A 25,697-nucleotide genomic window follows, 5' to 3' on the forward strand; every position below is an offset into this window, starting at 1 on the left:
ATGGGGTGTGGGAAAGGGTCCCCTTGACATTCAGAGTAGTTTCATATTTTGTCTCTTATATATTGTTAGTTTCCCTGAAAGATACCATTTGCTGAAAGGATTCTGCACTAGAAATAAGTTATAAAATTCTTTATGATAGCCCGCCCCCCAATTACAAATAAGGAATCTAAAGCCCAGAGAGGTGAAGTGACTTGCTAAAGATACTCTAGTAGCCGAAGTGGGAAATACAAGGGCAGGTCCTTCAGCTCCCAGATGGGTGCTTTTTATTCATATGTACTCAGTTCCTAACATCATAACATGAGGAATCTGTCATTCACACTATGCACATTTCAGGGGCCAGGAAATAAACAGTTTCTTGGCTTTCCAGTGCACATGCTTCCCCACCCCTCCCTGCTCAAGGAGGGTTGGAGATTGTTTTGATTACCACTAGGAGTGGTGGAGGCTTAAGACATAAATATCTGGGGGAGGCTAGACAGCTATACTATTCCATCCTAACAGGTATATCTAGATAGGAGTTTGTTGCCTGAGAGAAATGTTTCATGGAAGGGAGCACAGAACAATTTGGGAACCTGTAATTGGAAAAATAGATGGGTTGCTATTAAGGTAGAAATTGATTCCAAGTAGGATGTGACCATGGCACATATACTTCTCAATTTATCTCTAGCTTGTCCTTTTGGTTTTTTATCACTTCTGGATGTAAAAGAGATGTATGATTCCCTTTTCTCTTTTTTCCCTCTTAGGGGAGCACTTGGCAGAGGCAAGGTACTTCTGTTCTTGTATGGTGTACTTGCCTTGTTGTAACCCTTTCCCTGAGGGATTCTCTACATTTCTTTATTAGATTGTTACTCAAACACTCCAGGCAACAATAGGGAATTACTAATGCCAGGAATCACAGCCCCAGATATCCCTTATACTTCCTTATATAGAGAGAACTTTACAATGACATGAGGGAATAGAATAACAAGATGATTAAAGACCTGGGATTTGGATTCAAGCAGAACTGGATTAAAGTCCCAGCTCTGACTTTTACCAGCATGTGATTTTGTTACCTCTCTGAGCTCAGTTTTCTTCAAATATTAAAAGAGTAGGGGTTGGGTGCTAATAATAGCCTATATGTCATAGGATTGCTATGAGGCTTAAATAAGATATGTATATAAAGTGCTTTGCATACTGCCTGGCAAGTGGTAAGCACTCAATTGCTGCTAGTTGTTTTATTATTATTTTTAATACCTTTATTTTTTAGATTTTATTTATTTATTTGAGAGAGAGCAAGAACACAAACTGGGGGGGGAGGGGCAGAGGGGGAGAGAGAGAGAGATTAAGAGAGAGAGGGAGAGAGAGAGAGAAGCAGACTCTCCGCCAAGTAAAGAACCCAACGCAGGGCTCGATTCCAGGACCCTGAGATCATGAGCCGAGCCAAAGGCCAGACCCTTAACTGACTGAGCCACCCAGGTGTCCCTTTTAATACTTTATTAATTTTTTCCATAAAAATTAACTAATTTTAGTCTCCTACATCATGATCTGGGGGTTGGTGTCATTCTTATCTTTATTAAAGAAAATCCCTCTCCTAATCAAAAGCAAATTAACTTGTTTTTGTGTTAAATTATGATTTCTGAAGTTTTGGTTCCAGTTTCACCTCCTCAATGAAATCTTTCACCATTCCATACCACTTATCCCTGTCTCCTTCAGTTTTCTGATTGACACATTCTGTGTGCCAAATGATCTAGAGAGCAGTTTCTAACATTTTCTACACAGTCTTTTTTATTGTTTTCCCCACAAATGCTATAGTTGGAACCATATTTTCAAGCCAATTTTCTTATTAGGGGAAATTTCAAATATTTCAAACATACAGGTAGTGAAAATAGTATAATGGGATCCACGTATCAATTATCCAACTTCAACAATTATCAACATTTGTCAGTCTTGTTTCACCCATCTTCCTCATTCCTATTTAATTTTGGCCAGGGTATTTTGAAGCAAATCTCCAGACATTATGTAATTACATGTATAAATAGTTCATCAAGTATGTCCAATTGATAAGGATTTTTTCTTATAATTACAATGCCTGATCAGTCTAACAAAATTAATGATAATTCATTTAATCATTTAACACCCAGTCAATATTCACATTTCTCTGACTGCCTCAAAAATATTTTTTAACAGTATCTTTCTTAGCAGGCAAACTCCCTTTATATCTGGAGACCCCCACTGTGTTCTCACTAATGCTGGTTGATGATGCTGTTCTGCTCTCTGGTCTCACTCTTTGCCTTTGGCCTGTTCATTGGCTACCTCCAGATTCATGGACTTTGCCTTTCTCACAAGTCTGGACAATGGTGGGGATGAGGAGAAGCATCTCTCTTGGGGTTGGAAGGAGGGGAGAACATGAAATCAGTGGAGAGGGAAACATGGAAAGAGTTGGGGATAGAAACCCTGAGAGAGATAGGAACCTATAGAACTAGGTTAAGAAAACTGTTGAGAAATTATGTTATATTCAGACTGAAAGTAGATAGTGTTTAGTCCATTTATAACCCCAAATGAACTTAATTTTGAGTAAGAGGTGATGTGTGATAATAGCTGGGTCAAAAAAAAAAAAAAAAAAAAAAGAACCCAATTCCAAAACAACAAAACATCTAAAAGCAAGTTATTTTTCAGTAAAACCCCAGGCAAAATTTTAAAAAACTAGTAGCATCACTCTCTGAAGCCCTGAAGGTACCACTTAGATATGTCACAGTCCTTTTAATTTTTTCTAGCAGTGGTTCTCAACTATGGCTGCCCATTAGAATTACTAGGAGCTTTGTAAACTATTGATACTGGGCCTTACCCCTAACCTCCAGGTTCTGATTTAGTCTGGGGTAGGTTCCAAGGATCAGTATTTTTAAAAGCTTATTACGTGATTCCAAATGCACCAGCATTAATAATGAATTTTTATATTTATTTTATTATTTTTCACTATTTTTCTCCCAGTTTTAATATTGTAGTTTATTGGGAAGTTTTGTGTTGTTCCTCTTTGAATACCCTTCCATAGATTCTGTAAGCTCAAATATATTATTTATTTACGTATTTTACTGTTTAAAAAATTTTAAGCAGTTTTTTAACCACATTATGCTATTTTTTTTTTTTTGTGAACTATGTTGAGTCTCTTAAGCATCATTTTATTAAATTAGGCTTATGGGAAAATAGATCCCATTTCAAACTGAAAACTTTTATGCAGCTGGAACTCAGCTGGTTTTTAACTTGACACTGACTGTGTTGTTTCATTCACATAGTTTCACACAGACTAATTTTTATACTCAATACCATTATAAGCTTTTTGAGGGAAGATTAGGTTTGGGTGCAAGTGATTAATACTCAAAATAATAGTTGCTTAAACAAGAGAAAAATTATTTCTCTGTCGTGTATAAATTGAATGGAGGTCTGGCATGATTCTCCATGATGTCAGAGGCCTGGGATCCTTCTATTTTGCTTCTCTGCCAAGTGAGTCTTCCATTTTTATGGTTACTATGCAGTCTAAGATGAAGGCAAAAGCCCCATCCATGATGTCCACATTGCAGCAATAGAGAGAGATAGTGCAAGGAAGGCTAAAGCTCCTTTTCTTTAAGGACATTTCTCAAAAGTAGAGCAATTCACTTGCACTTACACCCAACTGGCCAAAACTTAGAACTTGGCTTCAAAAGAGGTTGGGAAACAGTCTTTATTCTGCTTGCCCTAAGGCCAGGCAAAAATTGAGGGTTCTTCACTAAGGTAGAAGAGAAAAAAAGATATTGGGGGATAGTCAGCAATCCCTATCTAAAAAGTTATGACCAAGTCTTATACTTTTTTGTATACCTGATGTGCTTACTCCAGTTGCATATACAGTAGATGCCCAATAGGTAATTATCTACTGATTCCAGTTAGAAGGGAAGGTTCTCTATTGTTTAAAAAAATTATGTATACAGTATTTTACCCACATAACTTATTGATATAGTGGCCTATCTTGGGATTCTAAGTGTCATTTTATTGTTCCCATGGGGCATCCCATTTTAAGTTGCAGACTTCATCAAATTAATGGCAGACTTCTAGATCTTAACTGGTTTATTTGTTTTAATATTGCTCACAAGTGAGTGTTACTATTTTCTGTAAAATCCTTGTAAAAGTTTGTGTGTGTGTTTTCCTGAGGGTAGAGGCTGGTTCATAGTGTTCATCAGATTCCTTAATAATTCTGCATCCGATAAAACATTAAGAATCACTGGTGTAAACTAAGAAATAACATGGGCAGTTTGATTTCTAGCAAATAATTTTGCCAAGTTTTTACTTGTTACTATCATCTGTTACTATACTAATCTGTTCTTCTTTAATATATCAAGTTATTTAAAATTTTTTTGAGGGGCTGAATATTCAAAGTTATGCTTTAATTGCTTGTTTTAAAAGTTTGGGTTTTGCTCTTGGAACTACATCAAAATAAAAAGCTTTTGTGCACTGAAGGAAGTCATCAATGAAACAAAAAGACAGTCCACGGAATGGGAAAAGATATTTGCAAATGATACCTCTGTTAAGGGGTTAATATCCAAAATACATAAAGAATGTATACAACTCAACACTAAAAAAAAAAAAAATTAAAAAATGGACAGAAGACACGAACAGACATTTTTCCAAAGAAGACATGCAGATAGGCAGCAGACATATGAAAAGATGCTCAACATCACTAATCATTAGGGAAATGCAAATCAAAACCGCAATGAGATATCACCTTACTTCTGTCAGAATGACTGGAATCAACAAGAAAAAATAAGTGTTGGTGAGGATGTGGAGAAAAAAGAACCCTTATGCATTGTTGGTTGGAATGCAAACTGGGAAAACTAGGTGGGAAACAGTATGGAGGTTCCTCAAAAAATTAAAAATAGAATTACCATATGATTCAGTAATTCCACTATCATTTACCCCTAGAAAACAAAAACACTAATTTGAAAAGTTATATGCACTCCTCTGTTAATTGCAGCATTATTTACAATAGCCAGATAGATATGGAAGCAACCCAAGTGTCTATTCATAGATGAATGGATAAAGAAGATGTGGTGTCTTCTTTATCCATTCATCTATGAGTATATATATGTATGTATATACACACACACACACACACACACACACACACACACACATAAATGAAACCTTGCCATTTGCAGCAACTTGGATGCATCTAGAGGGTATAATACTAAGTGAAATAAATCAGAGAAAGATAAATGCCATATAATTTCATTCAAATGTGGAATTTAAGAAACAAAGCAAATGAACAAAGAAAAAACGAAACAAACAAAAAATACATACTCTTAAATGTAGAGAATAAACTTGTGCTTGCCAGGGGGGTGAGTGGGGGATGAGTGAAATTGATGAAGGGGGTTAAGAGTACACTTACTGTGATGAGCACTGAGCAATGCATAGAATTGTTGAATCACTGTATTGTACACCTGAAATTAATATAACACTTAATTATACTGGAATTTTAAAAAATAAAGATTAAAAAATATATATTTGGGTTTTGGTCAGAGTGATGTCACCAAGATGGTGGCAGAGGTTGTTCCTGACTTTGCATCCCTCACAAGAACAACAATTAGCAACTGTTCAAGAGTAAGACACCACTAAGAGAATCCTAAAACATAGGGGTAAGGCTGAAGCACCCCCTGCACCACAGAGACCATGACAGATGGCAACAGGTTGCCTTAGAAGGGTAAGAGAAATAGTTATGTGTTGACTGCTTTGCTCCTCCTCTAGGCCAGTGCAGCACCATGCAGAGAGGTCTTTGCTGAACATCTGGTTCCTTCAGTGGGAAAAGAGAACCCAAGTGGGACAACTGTTCTCAGCATTATGTGTTGCTTTACAGGAGCCCTTACTCTGATCTCCCACCATGGGGAGTGCAGGGGAATCTTTAGGGCTCAGTCACTGGGAATCTGACTGTGATGGGGGGAGGTAACAACCAGCACGTGGATCTTGGCAGACCAAGTTCATTCCTGCGGTTCCCAAGTAGTAATCCCAAACAGTGGTTTTGCTCATCTGCAGAATCAACCTGCAGAATTAATTAGACTATATAAAAATATGGACATTGTAACAGCAATAACCTCAAATGTGAGAAGTGAAGGAGTAAAGTTTACAAATTCTATTGAAGTTAAGTTGTTATCAGTTTAAAATAGGGTGTTATAAATTTAAGATATTTTATATAATATAAAATGTGGTAACCACATTTGTTACCACATTTGGGTCATAACCACATGATAACCACAAGAGAAAATCCTGTAGTAATTACACAAAAGGACATGATAAAGAAATCAAAGCATATTGATACCAAAAGACGTTGAAACACAAAAAAAGATATAAAGATAAACAAGGAACAGTGGATCTACAAAACAACTAGGAAACAATGAACAAAATGTTAATAGGAAGTTCTTACCTATCAATAATTACTTAAACAAAAATGGATAAAATTCTCCAATTAAAAGACATTGAATAGCTGAATGGGTAAAAAAAAAACAAGATCCAACAACATGCTGCTCACAAGAGACTCACTTAAGCCTTAAAATCACACAGAAACTGAGAGTGCAGGGATAAAAAAGACATTTCAAGTAAATGGTAACCAACAAACAAACTCCCAAAACCCAAAACCCTAAAATACAGACTTTAAACTAAAATGGTAAAAAGAGACAAGGTTATGATAAAGGAGTCAGCACATTAAGAACATATAACAATTGTAAATATTTATGTACCCAACATTGGAACATGTAAATATATAAAACAAAAACTAACAGAGATAAAAGAAGAAATAAACAGTAATACAGTAATAGCTGGGGACTTTAATACCCCATTGTCAACAATGGCTAGATCATCCAGACAGATCAGTAGTGGATTTGAACAACACTGTAGATGAAATAGTGATGAAATATGAATAAAATGACCTAATAGACACATACAGAACATTCTATCCAACAATGCCAGAATACATTCTTCTCAGCTGCACATGGAACATTTTCTAGGATTGACCATATTTTAAGCTCAAAGAAATCTTAGCAAATTAGAGAAGATTGAAATCATGCCAAGTATCTTCTCTGACTGCAGTGGCATGAAACCAGGAATCAATAATAAGATGAAACCTGGAAAACTCATGAACACATGGAAATTATATAACACCCTTCTGAACAACCAGTGGATCAAAAAATAAAGGGGAAATAAAAATAGTTTTTTTGAGACAAATGAAAATAGAAACGTACCAGAAGTTGTGGGATGCAGCAAAAGCAATTCTAAGAGGGAAGATCATAGCAATAAATGCCTATGTTAAGAAGCAAGGAAGATCACAAATAACCAATCTAACTCTACATCTTAAGGAACTAGAAAAATAAGAACTGAGTCCAAAGTTAGCAGAAGAAAGAAATAATTACAGCAGAAATATGGGGTGCCTGGGTGGTTCGGTTGGTTAAGCCTCTTACTCTTTTTTTTTTTTTTAAGATTTTATTTGTTTATTCGACAGAGATAGAGACAGCCAGCGAGAGAGGGAACACAAGCAGGGGGAGTGGGAGAGGAAGAAGCAGGCCCACAGCAGAAGAGCCTGACGTGGGGCTCGATCCCAGATCGCCGGGATCACGCCCTGAGCCGAAGGCAGACACCCAACCGCTGTGCCACCCAGGCGCCCCAAGCCTCTTACTCTTGATATTGGCTCAGGTCATGATCTCAGGGTCATGAGATCAAGCCCTGCATTGGGCTCCACACTGAGTGTGGAGTCTGCTTAAGATTCTCTCCCTCTTCCTCTCCCTTTGCACATCCCCCTTGCCCTGCTCTCTCTCTCTCTCTCTCTCTCTCTCTCACACACACACACACACACACACACACACACACACACACACACACAAAAGGATTAGAGCAGAAATAAATGAAACAGAACAGAAAAACAAGAGAAAAGATTAACCAAATTAAAGTTGGTTCTTTGAAAAGAAATAAAACCGACAAATGCTTAGCTAGATTAACCAAGGAAAAAGGAGAAAGGACTCAACAAAATTATAAATGAAAAAGGAGACATTAAAACTGATACCACAGAAATCCAAAGGATCATAAGAGGCTGTGGTGAACAACTATATGCCAACAAACTGGACAACCTAGAAGAAATGGAAAAATTCTAGAAACATACAACTCACCAAGACTGAATCACGAAGAAATAGAAAATCTGAAGAGACCAGTTACTACTACGGAGATTGAATCAGTAATCAAAAATCTCCCAATGAAGAAAAGCCCAGGACCAGATGGCTTCACTGGTAAATTTTACCAACCATTTAAAGAACACTCCCAGACTCATTTTATGAGGCCAGCATTGTCCTGAAGTGAAAACCAGAAAAATGCACTATTAGAAAAGAACACTACAGGCCAGTATTGCTGGTAAATACAGTTGTAAAAATTCTCAATAAAATACTAGCAAACCAAATTCAGCAGCACATTAAAAGGATCATACACCATGATCAAGTGGGATTCATCCCTGGAATGCAAAGATGGTTCAACATATGCAAATTAATCAATGTGATATATCACATTAATAGAATGAAAGAAAAGAATCTCATGATCATCTCAAATCTTAGATGCAAGAAAAGCATTTGATAATACTCAATATCCATTAATGATAAAAACTCTTAACAAATTGCATATGGGGGGATCATATCTTGACATGATAAAAGGCCATATATGCCAAATCCACAGCTAACATACTCAATGGTGAAGGGTTGAATGCTTTTCCTTTAAGATCAAGAAGAACACAAGGGTGTCCATTCTCCCCACTCCTATTCAAGATAGTTACATGGAAATCCTAGCTACAGCAATTAGGCAAATAAGAGAAAAATAAAAGGTATCAGAATTAGAAAGGAAAGGGTGCCTGGCTGACTCAGTCAGTAGAGCATGTGACTCTTGATCTTTGGGTCATAAGTTTCAGCCCCCATTGGGCATAGAGCTTACTAAAAAAAAAAAAAATTAGGAAGAAGTAAAATTGTCTCTATTTGCAAATGACATGATTTTTTTTAATTTTTAAATTTTATTTACATTCAATTAATTAACATATAGTGTATTATTAGTATCAGAGGTAGAGTTCAATGATTCATCAGTTACATATAACACCCAGTGCTCCTCCCTTACAAGCCTTGTGACCTTGATAGTTTAATCTCTGAGCCTAAAAAGGTGCCTCTGTAAAATGGAATTAATAATGTTGTGGAGAGGATTAAATTAAATGAGCTAAAGCACACAAAGAGCTTCTCAATGTACTTGGCACAGAGTATGCACCCAGAACATGGAGGCTACATTGTTATTAATCCTTTGCTTGGCTTTTGCTTTACTAAGGCTAAGATACTTTGTTCCAGCTTCTTTTCATGGTTTCTCTGGAATTACTTCAATTTTCAGGGTCAAGTCAGGAATATCATTGATTTTAATACTCCTCTATTCATTTACCTTCTTCACACTCAAATGTTCTAGAGTCAGGTTTTTCGATGACCTCTGCAGCTGTTATTACTGGTAAAAACCCATTATACTGCAGCATCTAACTATCCAGCTGGTCTTTGAACAACTGCTCCTTTTGTTCCAGGCACACTTCAGATTTGCAGGCCACAGATTTATGTGTACGTGCTCCTTCTTAAGGTTTTCCTCACATTTGAAAGCTGTTTCGTTTTTCTTTTACAATTATTTAGAATGAGTCTTAGATAATCCTATTAACTTGACCTTTCCATTCAGCTACAGAAAATTCAAAGAACTCTCACCTAAACCTCTGGGGGAAACAGTCTTTAGGAACAATGACATTTGCCAGCATTGAAATTTGTGCTTTTTATTTGCTCGTTTTACCCTTGGCATTGACCAAAAGAATTGTTATAGAGTGGAGTCTATTGGAAGCAGTTGGCTTTAAAAGTTCTGCATTAGGTTAACATGTGAATAATCATATTATATGTATGTTCTTTTTTGTAGTGCTCTGCTACAAAAACCACATATTTCTGCACATAGATGGCAGGCTTGCCTTCAACCTGTTCTGCTTTCTCACCGGTTCTGCTTTGGTGCCAACTTGTCTTTATTTCTCATTGGGTCCAGACTGATGGCTTTATTGCTAAGGTTTATAAGCAGTTAATTCTCTGCCTCTCTCCACAGGGGCTAGTGAAGCCTGACTACATTGTGATATGGAGAAGCATGAGGCTTTTGGAATTTATGAATCATAGCAGTCAAATCTGGAAATAGTCATATAGCCCTTTGCCTAAAAACATATTATTGAGAATTCAGTTTATGGTTATTGCTCTTCCCTAGTGCCAGTTTGATTGTAACTCAGTTAAAAAACTGCTCACACAGTCATTGTGTGAGGAGAGTTATGTTGGCAAACACTCTAGTGTTCAGACATTTTATTACCAAACTGAGCAAACATTTCCATAAATGTTTAGGTGTTTTTTTTTTTTTTTCCTCTTTAGAAAAGTCCTCAAGGGGCATTTTGCATATGGCCTCCCCACTCACTCACCAGCACTCCTTTGACTAATTGGTGTTAAAGTGGTGAAGGGGGCATGTTTCCAGTTTTTTTTTTTTTTTTTTTAGGAGAGATTCACATTTTTTGCAGATGGGTTTCTTCAGGCTAATCTTAATTTTCCTTAAGAAAACTTGAAATTAATGAGCTAATTTTCATAACAGGGTTACTCTAATTTCTAGAATGGGGAGTATATTAAGATAATTGAATTCTTTACTCAGTATAGGCACTAATATGCAAGAGTGAATTACTAGATAAATAAATTCAGGTAATTTAATATTAGTAACTTTCACATGCAAGTTATTTAAAACATTAGGCCTCTCTACTTTTTCATTTATAAAATGAGGCTGATAATAATACTATCTCATAAAACTCTTTAGAAATTTCAAGGAGGTTGTGCATTAAGCATTTAACCCAATGCCTGTGTCATTGCGAATGAGTATCTGATCGTCCTAAGCTTATGAGGTGTGTTGGTTCCTGCACTTTATTGTGAGGAAAGCAAAGTTCCTAGAAGATTAACAAGGACTAGTTCAAGGTCATATGACTCATGTGGTCCAGGGTGGAATTCCAATCTGATATTCTTAATTTGTAGTCCAGTGCTCTTTCATATAAGAAGGTCCAAGGGAATTAATTAGGTGGATTGTTCAACATGGTTTTAAGCAATGTTTTTAATCTTTATTGCTCACTAGAATTACCTGTAAAACTGTAGAATGAGGTAGATGCATTGGTCCAACAATGGAGACGCTCACCCAAGAGATCTGGAATTTGTAGTTATAAACTCTCTTGATGTTGTTCATGTGCTGCCTGCCTCTCTGTCATTCTCTATTTTTTACATTCCTGGAAGTCCTTTTAGATGTATGTTGAGACTTTTCCCTTCTAACCTTCATCATATCAATCCACTTTCACCTTTTCCTTCTTCAAATCTCTGCTGCATCCTGGGAAATTTATTTTATTTTTCAATACCCTAAATCTCTTTTTAGTTATACTTAGTCTACTAATTCACCCATATATTGACTCTTTTTATTTCGTAATTACACTTTTTATAATCTCTTTGTGCCTAATTCTCTGTCTTGTTTCATGGATACTAATCTTGCCTTTGTTTTTGTATTTTAAAATAAATTTTTATCAAGCAAATGAATTATGGATCAAATGAATCATTTTAAAGGTGGAATAATTCTATAAGGCTTATAATTAAAATCAGCCGTTTTCTGTTACACTCCTCTACATCTCTGGTTCCTGATTCCTAGTGGCAACTAATTTCCACTGTTCTCCACTATTTTCCAATATTCCATATGTTTCTGTTATTTAATTCTACATTTCTAAATAACTTGTTTATATTGCTCGATCTTAATTTTAAATATTCTGTGCAGCCTTTCTTCTATGGAATATGATAAAGGTGAGGGTTCTGCTTTCTTATTCCTTCTAATAACACAATATTTAGTGTTTACCAAGAGTATGTAAAGATTATTCATTCCTGAATCATATAGTGTGTTTATTTCCTTCATTTTAATAACTTTTTATTTTCTCCAGAGTTAATACATGTTTTTTTGGGGGGAGAGGAGTTTGGTTATTTTTCTACTTACTTGTCTTGAATTCATCCCTATATATATTCACCATCATCCAGATTTATTTGTGAACTCTTAGTAATTCAGTGGTAACAGATTAAGAATCTGTGTTTCTTGGAGCTTTTCCTCCTCAATCCACCTGTTCCAATCTGGATTTGAGTGCCTTCTAGTACTGCTGCACAACTGTCTTTGCAGGACTTCCTGTGTTAATTCTCTTATTTTCTGGATCCCATATGTTCCTTTTTCTTTTTTTTCCTGGTTTCCTTTTGGTTTTGCTGAATTACATCCTCCAGTAACCTCTGAGAGGGTATGTGCAAAGTAAAATTTTTGAAAAAAAATTTATGTCTGGAAATACATTCTAGGCTCATATTCAGGTGTAGAATTCTAGATTTGAAATAATTTCCCTCATAATTTGAAGTACTAATTTACGTTTTTCAAGTTTTTAATCTTGAATTAGGAAGTTGGAAACCATTATTATTTCTGATTTTTTTATATATCTCTTTTTCTCTTTGCAGCTTTTAGGACTTTTTGTAATCCATAGTTCTGAGAAACCCAGTTTGATGTATTTTTATGGGCCTATTTTTAGTCATTGTGCTATATACAAAGTGGGCTCATTCCACGTGAAAACTAATGTCCTTCTGAGAGAGTTTTTTATGTTGTTTCTTTGACAACCACCTTCTCTCCACTCTCTCTGTTCTCTTTTTTTCTGGACCATCTGGTCTGATCCCTTAGGTAATTTTTTTCTCTTGTATTGTCTATGGTTTGTATTTTTCTTCTGTTTTCTGGGAGAATTCTTCTAACTTTATCCTCTAACCCTTCTAACATCCTATTTCTGTGATATTTGAGAAAGCTCTTTTAAAATATTTTCTGAATGTTTCTTGTTACAACATTTTATTCTTATTTCATATATGCAATATCTTTTCTTATATATCTGAGGACCTTAACCATAGAATTTTTTTTAAGTTTCTGCCTTCTGCATTGTCTGTTTTCCATTTCTTTCTTTCTTTTCTTTCTTTCTTTCTTTCTTTCTTTCTTTCTTTCTTTCTTTCTTTCTTTCTTTTAAAGATTTTATTTATTTATTTATTTGACAGAGAGACAGCTAGCGAGAGAGGGGACACAAGCAGGGGGAGTGGGAGAGGAAGAAGCAGGCTCCCAACGGAGGAGCCTGATGTGGGGCTCGATCCCATAACACCGGGATCACGCCCAGAGCCAAAGGCAGATGCTTAACCGCTGTGCCACCCAGGCACCCCATCCATATATTTCTTTCTTACCATTTGTTTTTGTTGATGTTTCGTATGATAAACTTTATCCTGTGTTACATGATATTTGACTGTTCATTGATATTTTACTGAAAGATACTAAAAAGTTCCGTAGATATGGAGTGGGTTTGTCAAAGTATGCTTCATTGTAGAATTATCAGGCAAGGGCCTGGTTTTTTTTTTTTTCAAGTACTTTTTCTTTGACTCTTAGTATTAAGATTTGACTCTTAGTATTAAGAGTCAAAGTAAGACAAAGTAAGACATAAATGTCTTAGTAAGACATTTCCTTTGGAGTGGTACGTTGCCCCAAAGAAGAATCCTCTAATTTCCTGACCTAGAGGTATAACGTAGTTTTTTTGGCGGGGGAGGAGGGGCCAAGGGAGAGGGAGAGACAGAATCTTAAGCAGGCTCCCTGCTGAGCCAGAGCCCAACCTGGGGCTAGATCTCACAACCCTGAGAATGTGACCTGAGCTGAAATCAAGAGTTGGACGCTTAACTAACTGAGCCACCCAAGCGCCCCTATATAACCTAGGTTTAATGATTATAAGCAAAAACTGGGGAATAGATTTTTACTTAACTTACTGTTTTCAGCATGGAACTACTGCTTTTAGCTGTGTCTGATCTCCCTGAGTCTATAGTCTTTCAGTTTCAATCTGTTTATAAAATCAGTCTTCAGACTTGTAAGTACTTAGCTTTTGCTTTATCCAGTATGTTTTCACTGTTCACTCTTAATCTGCTTTCCAGCTTCCAAAAATCCAGCTTCTTAAGGTAGATTATATGCTGTCCTCTCTTCTTTCTTCCTTGTTCTTGTGGATTTATATCTTTTAAAATATGAAATTTTTATTTTTAGAGGAATTTTTTTAAAGAGATGGAGGAAAGCTAAAATTATGTATTTAATCCACCATGTTTAACCAGAACCATTTCATTTATTATTTTGAAGAATTTAATATATATTTTCAGGTTGCCATAGTAACTCTACCCCTTTGGGTGCGAATTGTCCTCTTTATAGTTTGTTGATTGCCTTTATGGTGATGAATTTTCCAATACTAACAATTTTTGTTAAATATGTATTTTTTCTGTGGCTTTATACTGTCCCGTTGCTCCCCATGGTCATCTTTCCTCTTTTATCCCCCTCTCTTTGCTTTCTGCTGCAGTGAATATGTTGCTTGCTAGGTTCTTCCTTGCCTATTCATATATTTGTTCTGTTCATCATAATTGCAGTTGTTGAGGTTAGGATTACAATTGTCAGGAGTTGATGGCTGCAAGAGGGAAGGGCATGGGACTTTCTTCCTCTTTTCCTCTTTTTTTCCTCCAGTTCTGCTTCTTAGGATCTTTTTTCATATCAGATCTTTGCTCTTCTGATGACTTCAGTGCTAATTCAGAGCACAGCTGCAAGCAACAGGATTGTGAATGCAAAGGGTAACGTGAGAAACTCAGAATTTATGCCCCTAGGCCCAGTGTCGTGGCCACATTTCTACCCTATCCACCAATCACACCTCAATCCCAAAAGTTTAGTACTCTTAGAAAAGTTTTAAGGACCTTTTTTGTGTAAGTGGATTAGTCTTCCTTTTATGGACTCAGAAGGATCTTAAAATATCTTGGTCTTTCCCTTCAGAGTCTAAGTAAAAAGAAAGGCGAGAGGACATAGTAAAGGTTTTTTGTTTTGTTTTTGTTTTTTTAAGCCTGATTTTATGCTTATTAGCAGTTAAGAAAAATTCTGAAAATTAAAATTAGTGGTAAAACTGACAGACAATTTTGTATTCCTCAGATGGCTAGAGTAGAAAGAAATTGGTCAAAAGTTACAAGTGATGGGTATAGAAGTTAAAGGAGGCAGGCAGACTAATCCTAGGATTTCTTGGCAGAAACAGTGTCTGCTTATAAGACCTTCTCTTTTTTCCTTTATCTTTTCAGATTTTTCTTTTCCTCAAATTCCAAATAGTAAATTGATTCAGAGAGGAGATATCTTCTCCTGAATCCTGGTTTTGATGTTTTTTAGTATATAAACTTGAACAAAGTTATAATAATTACAACATTGTGACACTGGTACAAGCATGGACAAATAGATGAGTAGAAGAGAAGGGATTCCAAAACATACTCACTTAAATGATTTATGACAAAAGTAATAGCGCAGTTCAGTACTTAGCCTCTAGGAATCTCAGTTTCTTCATATATGGAATAGAATAACTGTTCTTGTGAGTGCTGTGAGGATTAAATGAATTAATACAAATGTGCTCAGAATAAGGCCTGGCATCTAATAAATGCTTAATAAGTTGTGACTATTATTTTTATCTTTATTTCAACAAATTTTCCCTAATTCCTTTGGAATTTCACAATCCTTATTCTGCACCACTTGTTTTGGGACTTAATTATTCACTCTCTTGCTTTGCTACCAAATTATTTTGCGTGAATTATTTGTGTATTTCCAGCTGTTGTAAGCTTTGTGAGGACAGAGACCACAAAGAACGCATATAGCTGCTTCCCTAATTCTCATGATGCTCAGCCCAGTGTTGGGTGGAAGGGGGAATTCAGTTTGTGCTCATCAGTTGACTGGGCAGTAGCTCATTTTAGGGCTTAGGTGATGCTTGTCAGGTGATCTGCTTTTAACTTTCAAAGACATTAGGTAGTAGCAGTTCTGTATTTTGCAATCCTAAATGGTATCAGAAACATTTGTTATTTTTACCATTTTAGTAAATAGCCCTGGATTTTAGGAGTCTTTAGGATTATATCTGACAAAATCCACACAGAAATAAATACACTGCAAGGAAATGTAAAAAATTGTGGTTCTTGACCTCTCTTTCACCCCAGGAACTCTAAAGAAGACAGGAAAGAGTTTGTGATTTTTCTCATTTATGAATGAGTGAAATTCTCTCATCCATTTTGTTCTTTTGGGCCTATTTGGTTTATGTATTTTATGTGACAGCCTAAAACTACAAGAGTTGTTTTTTTTTTTTTTTCCTCTTCTCTCTCTCTTTCTTCATTTTCCTCTTCCATTTTCACATTGCCTTTGGTCACTCTTAGAAAATCTTTTTTCAAGGTCCTTCTGCTTTCCCAAGAAAGGACTCCATTTTTGTCTGTTACCCGTAAGGTGGCATATTGCCCTTATTCCTGTTTCAGACTAGTTTCATGGTATTTTCATTCCTGAAAGGTGGCCAGAAATTGCTACGCGGAAATGATCATTTGTGAATACAGTAACTCTCAGGAGGCATAAATTAATATCCTGTTCTCACTGTGTTTTTTATTAACTGTTAGAGTTATTCTACTGCCAGGCCCTGACTTGGTGCCCAGTGCTAACAAGTGTCTTTAAAGGCTTATGAATAGGGTCATAAACACTATTTACATTAGTAGCAACACACACTTTTAATATTTCCACCACTCCCTCTCCCTCCTGCTCATTGTCACATGCATAGGCATTTTGTAATGAATGTGTGGTTATTCTGCACTTTTCCCTATTTTTTTGGTTCACATGTGCATAAATTCATTTGTTTAAACTTTATTTTTCATAATCAAGTTACTCTTGTGTCCTGGCCTCCAGTCCTCAAATAAGATGAACCTTCCCAGATTATACACTGTAAGGTTTTTTTCCTTCTTTTTAACTAAGGTCCAAAATAATAAACCTTCATTATGATGTAAGCAACCAAAGAGCTAAAACATTGCGTAATGTACATTAGTGGAAGTTTCACTGCAGCACGGCCCTGCCATAGACATAACAAAACCATAGAATACTCTTTAGTTCAGTAGCAAACTTGATATTCACTTCCTGGGTGGCTGAGCATGTTCAGTCTCAACTTCACATCAAATAAATGTGAAAATAAAAGTTGGAAAGGCAACTCATCTTTGCTTTTCCCCAATTTTGCTTATGAGGGCGACTAGGTAGTTGAAAAAAAGATTATTCTTCCTGTTTCAAGATTCAAACCCTATCGTGTTATAATGTGTATTAGATGAGAAATCTGGAAAAAGAAGCAATATGGTGCGAGGGTTGATTTGGTGGTGACTGGCTTTCCACTAAAACTGTATGGTAATATGCAGTGGATATCATTCAGATAGTTTTCAAGGTTATCTTTAGGACAGAGTTTGAATTTAGTTCAAGCAGATGGATGAATCTTCGCTCATTCAACATGCCAGACACTCTGTTAAGTGATGAAGTCAAAGATGATAGCTGAAAGAGTCTGTCTACAAAAGACATGAGGCAAAGAACTATGAAAATGTGTGGGTTTTTGATCATGCAGAGATAAGTGACACCCAGAGAAGATTGTTGATTATGTACTTAGTTTTTTTCTCAGCCTCATTTTACATATGCTGTTTAGCTATGCATTTGATATTCTCTCGACCTGAGAATGCTTTTTCTGTTTATGTAATACTGCTGACAAGAGATACTGGCACACCTGCCAAATCCTATAGAAGCAGTTTTGAGTTAATGCTTAAATGCACTGGATTTGGAAGTAGAGCTATGCTATTTCTTTGCAATAGGAACTTGAGCAAGTTCTCGATGAATCTCTATTTCTTTATCTGTAAAATTTGGATAGTAGTGGTACCAATATGATATGATTAGTGTGAGAATTAAACGAAATAATGCACGCCAGTTTAATATAGTGCCTGGAAGTAGTAAGCACTTAATAAATGTTAGCTGTTATTGTCCAGTTACTTTTGTTCTGTTATGACTCTCTTAGAAAGGAAATCATGCTAGCCTCCCTTATTTATTTCTCCCAACTTCTTTGAACATTTTTTCTTGCTCAGAATGAAGAAGTTAGAATATTGTTGTTAACCATTACTTTGATGTTATACTGATGGCAGGTATCAAACATTCTGTTGGCTGATTTGGGTAACCTCTAGACACTGCTAGAGAAATGACTCATGTTTCACTTTTAGTGTCCATTTAATAAGTGTTTTAAGGGTTTTATTTAAATCTCTTGATTATAGCAGTGTGTTATTTCCATTAAGCCCAGTTTACAGCAAAAAGTAGCTCCCAATTGCTATAGGAAAGAAAATTAACCGATGGGTACTAATCTCTCTTTTAACATGGTGGCTTCTGTCTCTAACTAAAGAGGGCTGGGCTCATACCTCACCATAATAAGAGTAAGAGACTGAGTTTGGACAGTAGCATTAACTATTGCACTTGTTGCGTGATGGGATTTGTTGCGGCTTTTGTAAATGAGGAAGGATTGATGAAGTGAAACATGGATACAAGTTGGAAAACCTGCGGCATTTTCTTATGGGTCTAATACCTTTTCCATATGCCAACATTTGTAGACCTTTATGTGTACACAAGGTATGAACAAGGAGATTCCATTTTTCATTTTGTTTTGTTAGTGCTTTTTAACTACTACGAACTTTTCCCCATGAGAATGATGTGTCCCTGAAATAAATTTTACTTCATCAAAATTGAACGTTCTTTTCAGAAGTTCTCTGATGGCTCTTCTTGCTTTGAATAGTCAGTGGCAAGAAGCCCTTGAAATTTCTTTGCCAATATTTTCTCCATTCTGGAATTATTTGAGTAAATATAACACTTCATTTTGTTTTTTCAGAAGTCAAAAAAGTTTCTTATTAAAATCTTTACTTGAAATTCACATATAGTTTAATAAAGTTTCCAAGTTCGGTATGAAACTAATGGTCCATTAAGAATAAGGAATGATTGATGTGTTTTTATTGACCTTTGGCAGTAAGTGACCTTAAAACACCATCCAGCACATTCAAAATCACCAGGCATGACTGCCCAGTGCTCCACCTAACATAGCCTCTCATTTGTTCTCTTATTAAATCTCTTAGAATCTCCAGTGAAAGAGATTGTGTCAGAGTCTCCTTTACTAGGCTATTCTGGTGTCTTACAACTCATGCAATATTTAAAAAGAAAAGCAGATAGCACTCTCGTAAATGTATGTTTTGATATTTGCTCAGGTTGAAGCCTTTTCATATTCTTTTTTTCTTTTTTAAAGATTTTATTTATTTGTTAGAGAGAGAGTGTGTGTGTGAGAAAGCAGGAGCAGGGGCAGAGGAAGAAACAGACTCCCTGCTGAGCACAGAGCCCTGTGGGGCTTGATCCCAGGGTCCTGGGATCATGACCTGAGCCAAAACCGACTGAGCCACTCAGGCGCCCCACCTTTTCATATTCTGTTGGGTGCCTTATTCATGTGCTAGTTGTTAATCATGATGCAGATAGTTGATGCCGCATATGATGTCATTGTACACAACAGAAGTTGTACCCAAAGAAGTTATGCCACAAATCACATAGCAATGATTTGAAATCTCTTTGAGTATGAGGACCATTTTTTTTAAAAGATTTTATTTATTTATTTGACATAGAGAGAGAGACAGTGAGAGAGGGAACACAAGCAGGGGGAGTGGGAGAGGGAGAAACAGGCTTCCCACTGAGCAGGAAGCCTGATGCGGGGCTTGATTCCAGGACCCTGGGATTGTGACCTGAGCCGAAGGCAGATGCTTAACGACTGAGCCACCCAGGTGCCCCATAAAGATTTTATTTTTTAAGCAATCTCCACACACAGTGTGGAGCTTGAACTTGCAACTCCGAGATCAAGAGTTGTATGCTGTACCAACTGAGGCAGCCAGGCACCCCAAGGACCATTTTTGAATGTCAAATATCATGTCACTCCCTTCCCTGCTGAACACATGCATACACACATGCGTAATACTGATTTCGCTTTTACTCTCTGTTAAGAAAATCCATAGTGGAAAATAGTTATCGTGACTGTAATAAAGTTTTTTAGTGAATATTTTATTATTTTATTTACTACAGTAACATCTTTATACATCTGAAAAGTGGTAATGCATATGTGAGAGAAATTTTTTCTATCTAGAAAATGAAGAAATGAGTCCTCTTTATCATTCTGAGTCATTTAGTGAGAATATTAGTGGTATTTTACCCATAAAAATCCCTCATTTGTTATGCATATTTTTGGATCTAATTAAAGATAAAAATGACAAAGATTGGTATTATTTTTTTTTCTCTTCTTATCTGTAGCCCACAAGAAGGGGCCTGCTAGATCACCCAAGATGATACAGCATAATAAATTTGGATGCTTCATACCAATTCTGAGCCTCAGACCATGCTGCTTATGATTAAATCAGAAAATGTTTGCAGATTAACAGCAAAAAAATGTTTTTTCTCTCTGCAAACATCTTTATAGTGCACCAAAATTTTCTGGTTCATGGGTCTTATTTAACTTAAAAGAAAAAAAGTATCATCTATAGCATATATCACTTCATGGAGGAAGAGCGAAAAGTAAAGCAATCCATTAACAAAGAAGTATTTATGAGTGTCTACTGTGTGACTGGCAAGAAATCATTGGTTTCCTTCATCCATTTACCACATGTTATCTGTTGGCTTTCGGTGAGAAATTGGCCAATTCCAAGGATGCAGAGAAGAATTTTTATATTGCTGAGCTGCATTTAGACTTAGAAAGTTGACCCAGGTTCTATGGAAATAGATTGCTCTTTGATAGATATTTTCCTTTGGCTAACCATGAAAGCACTGTTGCTTTCATTCATTTTTATATTTATAAAGGACAAGCTGATTTGTCTCTTTTGGGGGCTGGTGAATATTTTTCTGCCCATATGAAGAGCTGATCAGATAGTTATGCATACGGTTCAGTGTCTCTGTTAGATTATGGGGACCAGGAATGTGGGGTTAGAGCTTTGGAAGTGGATATGCTAAAGGTACCAAGATATTGCTTGTCTTGATATGGCACTAATAGAGACAATTCACCTTTCACACCCTAGGAAGCCTGATTATTTCTCCATGTAGGGATGAATACACGGAGATTCATTTTGGAAATAGAATCTAGTCACATCTCAGCTAGGTTACTCGGTAGAATATCTACTTTGGGCTGATATTTCTGGTTATCATAAAAGTCAAACTGGGGTATGTATTCATTGTTCAAATAAAATACAAGTTTTTAAAGGACTGTTTCCCTTGCTGTAGAAACTTTCCATGTACTTCTGATGTTAGCAGTATTTTATTGGGAAAGATTGATATCACAACTCTCTAGTATGAACTTTAATATAAAATATGTCTAAAATACATTAATCATGAATCACAGGCCTTAACTGGGCATTTACTGTGTTCAATGCATTGCAGTTGACGATGAATATACAATTATCTGTGGTATGATGGAACGTGGAGTTTAATTAATGTGCTCTTTTTCATCTTCCTAGTTTAGCTGTCAGTCATACCTCATTTGGCAGTTACAGCCTGGTCACTTATTACTGTAGTGGTATAAACAGCACTTGCCAAATTTATAGCTTTTAACTTCAAAAGGTTCCATATGGAGCAAGATAGAGACTATTTGAGAAGGAGATGCCAACAGAATATACAGGTTTCTCAGCCTGTTTCCAGAATTGGTAAAAGATCCTTTGAATTGGCAGAGGGAAGGTGTCAGGAAGAGGAAAATTAGACATAGCACAGTAGCCATGTGCTATGCTCTCAGCATCCCAGTGGGGGTGAGGCTGGTAACATTTCCCTTGAAATTTTCAGGCATTCAAGAGTAGAGGAAACGTGCTCTACTTTCCCTTTCTGAAAGTTCAGAGGTGGCAGTCTCGCTGATGTGTATTGTGCAATCTTTGTATAGGTGAGTGGGGTAGAGATGGTGGCCTATATATGTGCCAAATAACTACTGTAGTATGGTCGATATTACAGAAGTTAAGAAGAAAGAGAGGTTGTTTTGGCCTGGGTTTGTTGAGGAAAGTTTAAGTGTATTCTTGCCTTAGCAAGTTCATATGGGGAACACAATATTATTTTGGCTGGTTAGAATTAATAAAATCTTAATTAGCCTAAGAATATGAGCAGTAATAATTTTGGTTTCTCCCTTTTTAGCCCACATAGATAGTAAAATATCTATTTCTTATTGACTGGAGAATAGATAGAGCAAAAACTTTTTTCTTCACCCTTTGGGTACTCTTTATTTCTTTAATTATTAAACTGCTCCAGACCTGATGGTTAATAATTTTCTTTTTTCTTCCTCCTCCCCAAAATTCCAAGGTGGCAGGAGTCCCGATCATGTTCTACCTATGTAATATGCAATATAGAAGAGCAACAATAGTCTCTAATAGAACAAATTCTATCCATTCCATCTTGGAGGTATGCCTAGATCTTAATAATCACTTAGATCATAGGGCACACATATGCCTTCTGGGTTTTTTTCCACCCATAAGTTACATTTTTTCCAGGTCTCAAAAAAAATAGAACAGTCACAGAAAAGGTACCACTACCATAAATTTTGCCTATCCCAGAAAATCTCCAGGTAGGAGCCTTCTTAAATCCAATTTCCATTCTAAGAGTAAAGTAATAAACTAAATTACAGCAAGCCAATACAACTCCTTCCTTACTTTTTATCGCATGCAGTTTGACTTCACAGGGACTCAGAAAAACAGTAAAAAATATTTCCATAACCATGAATTGTACCATGTGAACTGGAAATACTGACTATAATGTTTACGAAAGCCCTTGAGAGATGTTGCTTAGATTTAGTTACAGATCTTTTATATTAAACTTAAGTCCTTCAAAAACTATCAGTTATTTAGTGGATTTGGAAGATAGTACAGAGTTGCATAATGTAAAATCTGAATATGGAGTTTACATTATGTAACTGTAATTACATCTGGCCCTTTTGTCTTTTCTATAAGAAATGGCAGGTGGAGGTGTGACCTTTAACCCTAAGTAAGCAATTATATAACTACTTAATAGTAATCGCTTTACCATCTGCAGTCCACACTAAATTAAAAGACACCTGATCCTCAATTTTGGCATGTGGACCCAAGCTCTGCCTTTTCTGCCCCTAGTTCAGTAATGAATGATCATTTCTATCTTGGTGATTCCTACTGTCAGTTTGATGGATGGAAAAACAGAACACTAAGTGTAGCGCCATTTATTCTGAACCGATTGGCTCCACCCAGCTTTGTTCCCATCCTACAGAGCTCAGTTCTAAGATAATCCAGGCTTTCATGTTTCTTCATCCCATTTTGGTCCAGTAAATAGATAGACCATTTCTACTAAATTTCCATGGTGAGGTTTTCTGGTCTTGAGTGAAATTCCTTTGGGTTCTGGAGGGAAAGGGGGACAATGAAAGGGCAAAAAGCTTTTTGTGGACATAGATTGCTTTCCCTGTCTCCACGGAGAGACAAAGCTATCCCTCAGTGGGTGTTAAAATAATGTAAGAGTTCTACCCAGACCTGGATATGAGGGAAGCATTTGCTTTTTGTTCCACCATGTAGCCGGCTTTTAGCAGAGTAGAAAAAAAATCAGTGACATTTACTGACGGTCTAAACACCTTTTTAATGTATTGCTCATTGCTGGTGCTGAAGAGGGAGAGAAGAATGGAGATATTGGCAATCATAAGCCCCCCCCCTTTTTTTCAATTCCACAGATGTTTTGGCCTGAGAGTCTCCACTTTAAGGCTTTTAAAAAATACCCTCTGTCATCTTGTTATAATAGTTATACATAAAGTATTTGAATTCCACCTTTTTCCTCCTGGTCTTCTAAGTGTCTGGTTTACTTTCCTCTTTATATTCTGTTTTTTTTTATGTAATTCTTCCCAATTCTGCATATCATCCCACATCTTTCCATACCAAGGCATCTACTTTGCTGGATTTAAATGATTTGAACTTGTTGTCAATGTTGCAGTCATCCCTAGGGTATTGGCCTTGCTGTGTGTGCCTTGTGGGGTATCCTGTATTCTTCAGAATAAAGTAAGGGGTGGGAGTCATGGAATCTGCGACTTGCTGTTTCTGGCAACTCAGCCTTATGAACTGTATTCATGGGAATTTAAGAACCTGCTTTCTGGAGGTCACCTGGCTGCCTACCTACGTTACTGTGGAAGATTCATGTTGCAAATGAGCTGTTAGTGCAGAAGCATTCTTAATTAATGATGCAGAGTGACTCTGCAGCCAGCCAAAATATGATTATGGAAACATTTGTAAAGATTGTGTGACCTACAAAATAAATTTCCTAAATATATTTTTTAAAACTTACAGGGATTGGATTCATTTGTAGTTCATGAGCGTGATGATAGGGTGTTCACACTGTTGTGTGACATATGCCTCCCTCAAACCTTGCTACAACCTCGGCACATTACCTGTTTGACATGAAGGAAAAAAAAAAAAAAGAAAGAGAACTTATAGGGCTTGGGTGTGCATGAAATTTATACATATATACTCTAATTTATCAATCATATATATATCATATACATATGGAATATACTTTGTGTATATAGTGTATATACTATCAATATGTGTTATCTATTATACTGTATATATAGTATATATTATGCTATATATGTGTATAAATACTATATATGTATAAATATACTATATATTTATACATACATATTTACTGTATATATTATAAATATATAGTATATTATATGTTATACGTGCACACACACACACATATGTATGATAATTTCCTTCTTTTAGGTGTCTCTAGGGAAATGACTCTTTCTTTCCAGGTCAGCCTTGAATGTAAGGGTAGTAGATGGTCACTAATGGGTTGATTAACTTGGGTAAGCCTATAAACATCTCCCTCAGACCCATCATGGAACCTCAAATTATGTCAGTTGGATTTTATTCCTTTAAGTTCTGAAGACCTTTCAGCATGACATTTTAAGGACCAATTAAGATTTATATGTTCCTGGGAAGACTTTATCAGCTATAACCTGCTTGAAAGGATAAAGGAAAGGGAAAAAGGGCATTAGGTGACAATGAGATAATAGCAAAGTCCTGGCAAAAAGAATTCAGATAGTTACCTGGATTGAGTAGTGGGACCACTGGGGGTAAGGGATGGGACTCACAGACAGAAGAGGTGGAAAGGAAGTGTCAGAGACAACTTCACCTACTTAGTTTTGCAGAAGTCTGGCTCAGCCCCACTTTTGTGTGTAGTGGATGTTCACCCTGTCAAACAAGTATTTGGATGGTCTCTGAAGGGAGGTAGTGTAATAACTTTCCTCTCCAAGTTAACAGCCAGAACCTTTACACACCCAAATAAACGACCTTCTGTGCCAGACATCACATTAGTTTATAGGTAGATGTCAGTGGTAGAGCTAAAACATTGCTTTCAAAGATTTCCTGTTGGAGGAGTCTGGCAGAGGAGGTGGAGGATGGTTTTGCTGGGCTGGGCTAACAAATGCTCTTCAATGTTTTCCCCAATGGTTCTGTTGAAGTTGTAATTCATCACATACAAGCAATTTAATGTGTTTCATTGAAAGTAAAAAGGCTGGGACAAGGCTCAAGAAAGTAAAAACTTTCCCTTATCTGTTGATTTTGATGGTGATTGGGTTAGTGACAAAACCTTCAAGTACTTCTTTAAGTACTACTTTCTGCCTTTTATGATGACCTAGTTTCTTTTGTTAGCAAAGTTTGACAATTAAACCTTTCCCTCAACAT

At 36.4% G+C, this 25,697-nt stretch overlaps 1 long non-coding RNA gene and 1 other non-coding gene across 2 annotated transcripts in view; both read left to right on the top strand.

Moving 5' to 3' along the window:
* The window catches only part of LOC123785457 (uncharacterized), a 262,795-nt gene that overhangs the window by 61,788 nt on the left and 175,310 nt on the right, over nucleotides 1-25,697 (top strand). The gene's annotated exons all lie outside the window — the stretch shown is intronic.
* LOC123785587 (small nucleolar RNA U13) lies at nucleotides 24,298-24,401 on the top strand. The gene has a single exon (XR_006777682.2). It is a non-coding gene; the product is annotated as a small nucleolar RNA U13 (small nucleolar RNA).

Source organism: Ursus americanus, chromosome 15, assembly GCF_024610735.1.
Source record: "Ursus americanus isolate L20-20 chromosome 15, mUrsAme1.1.p, whole genome shotgun sequence".
In the NCBI taxonomy this organism is placed as follows: domain Eukaryota; kingdom Metazoa; phylum Chordata; class Mammalia; order Carnivora; family Ursidae; genus Ursus; species Ursus americanus.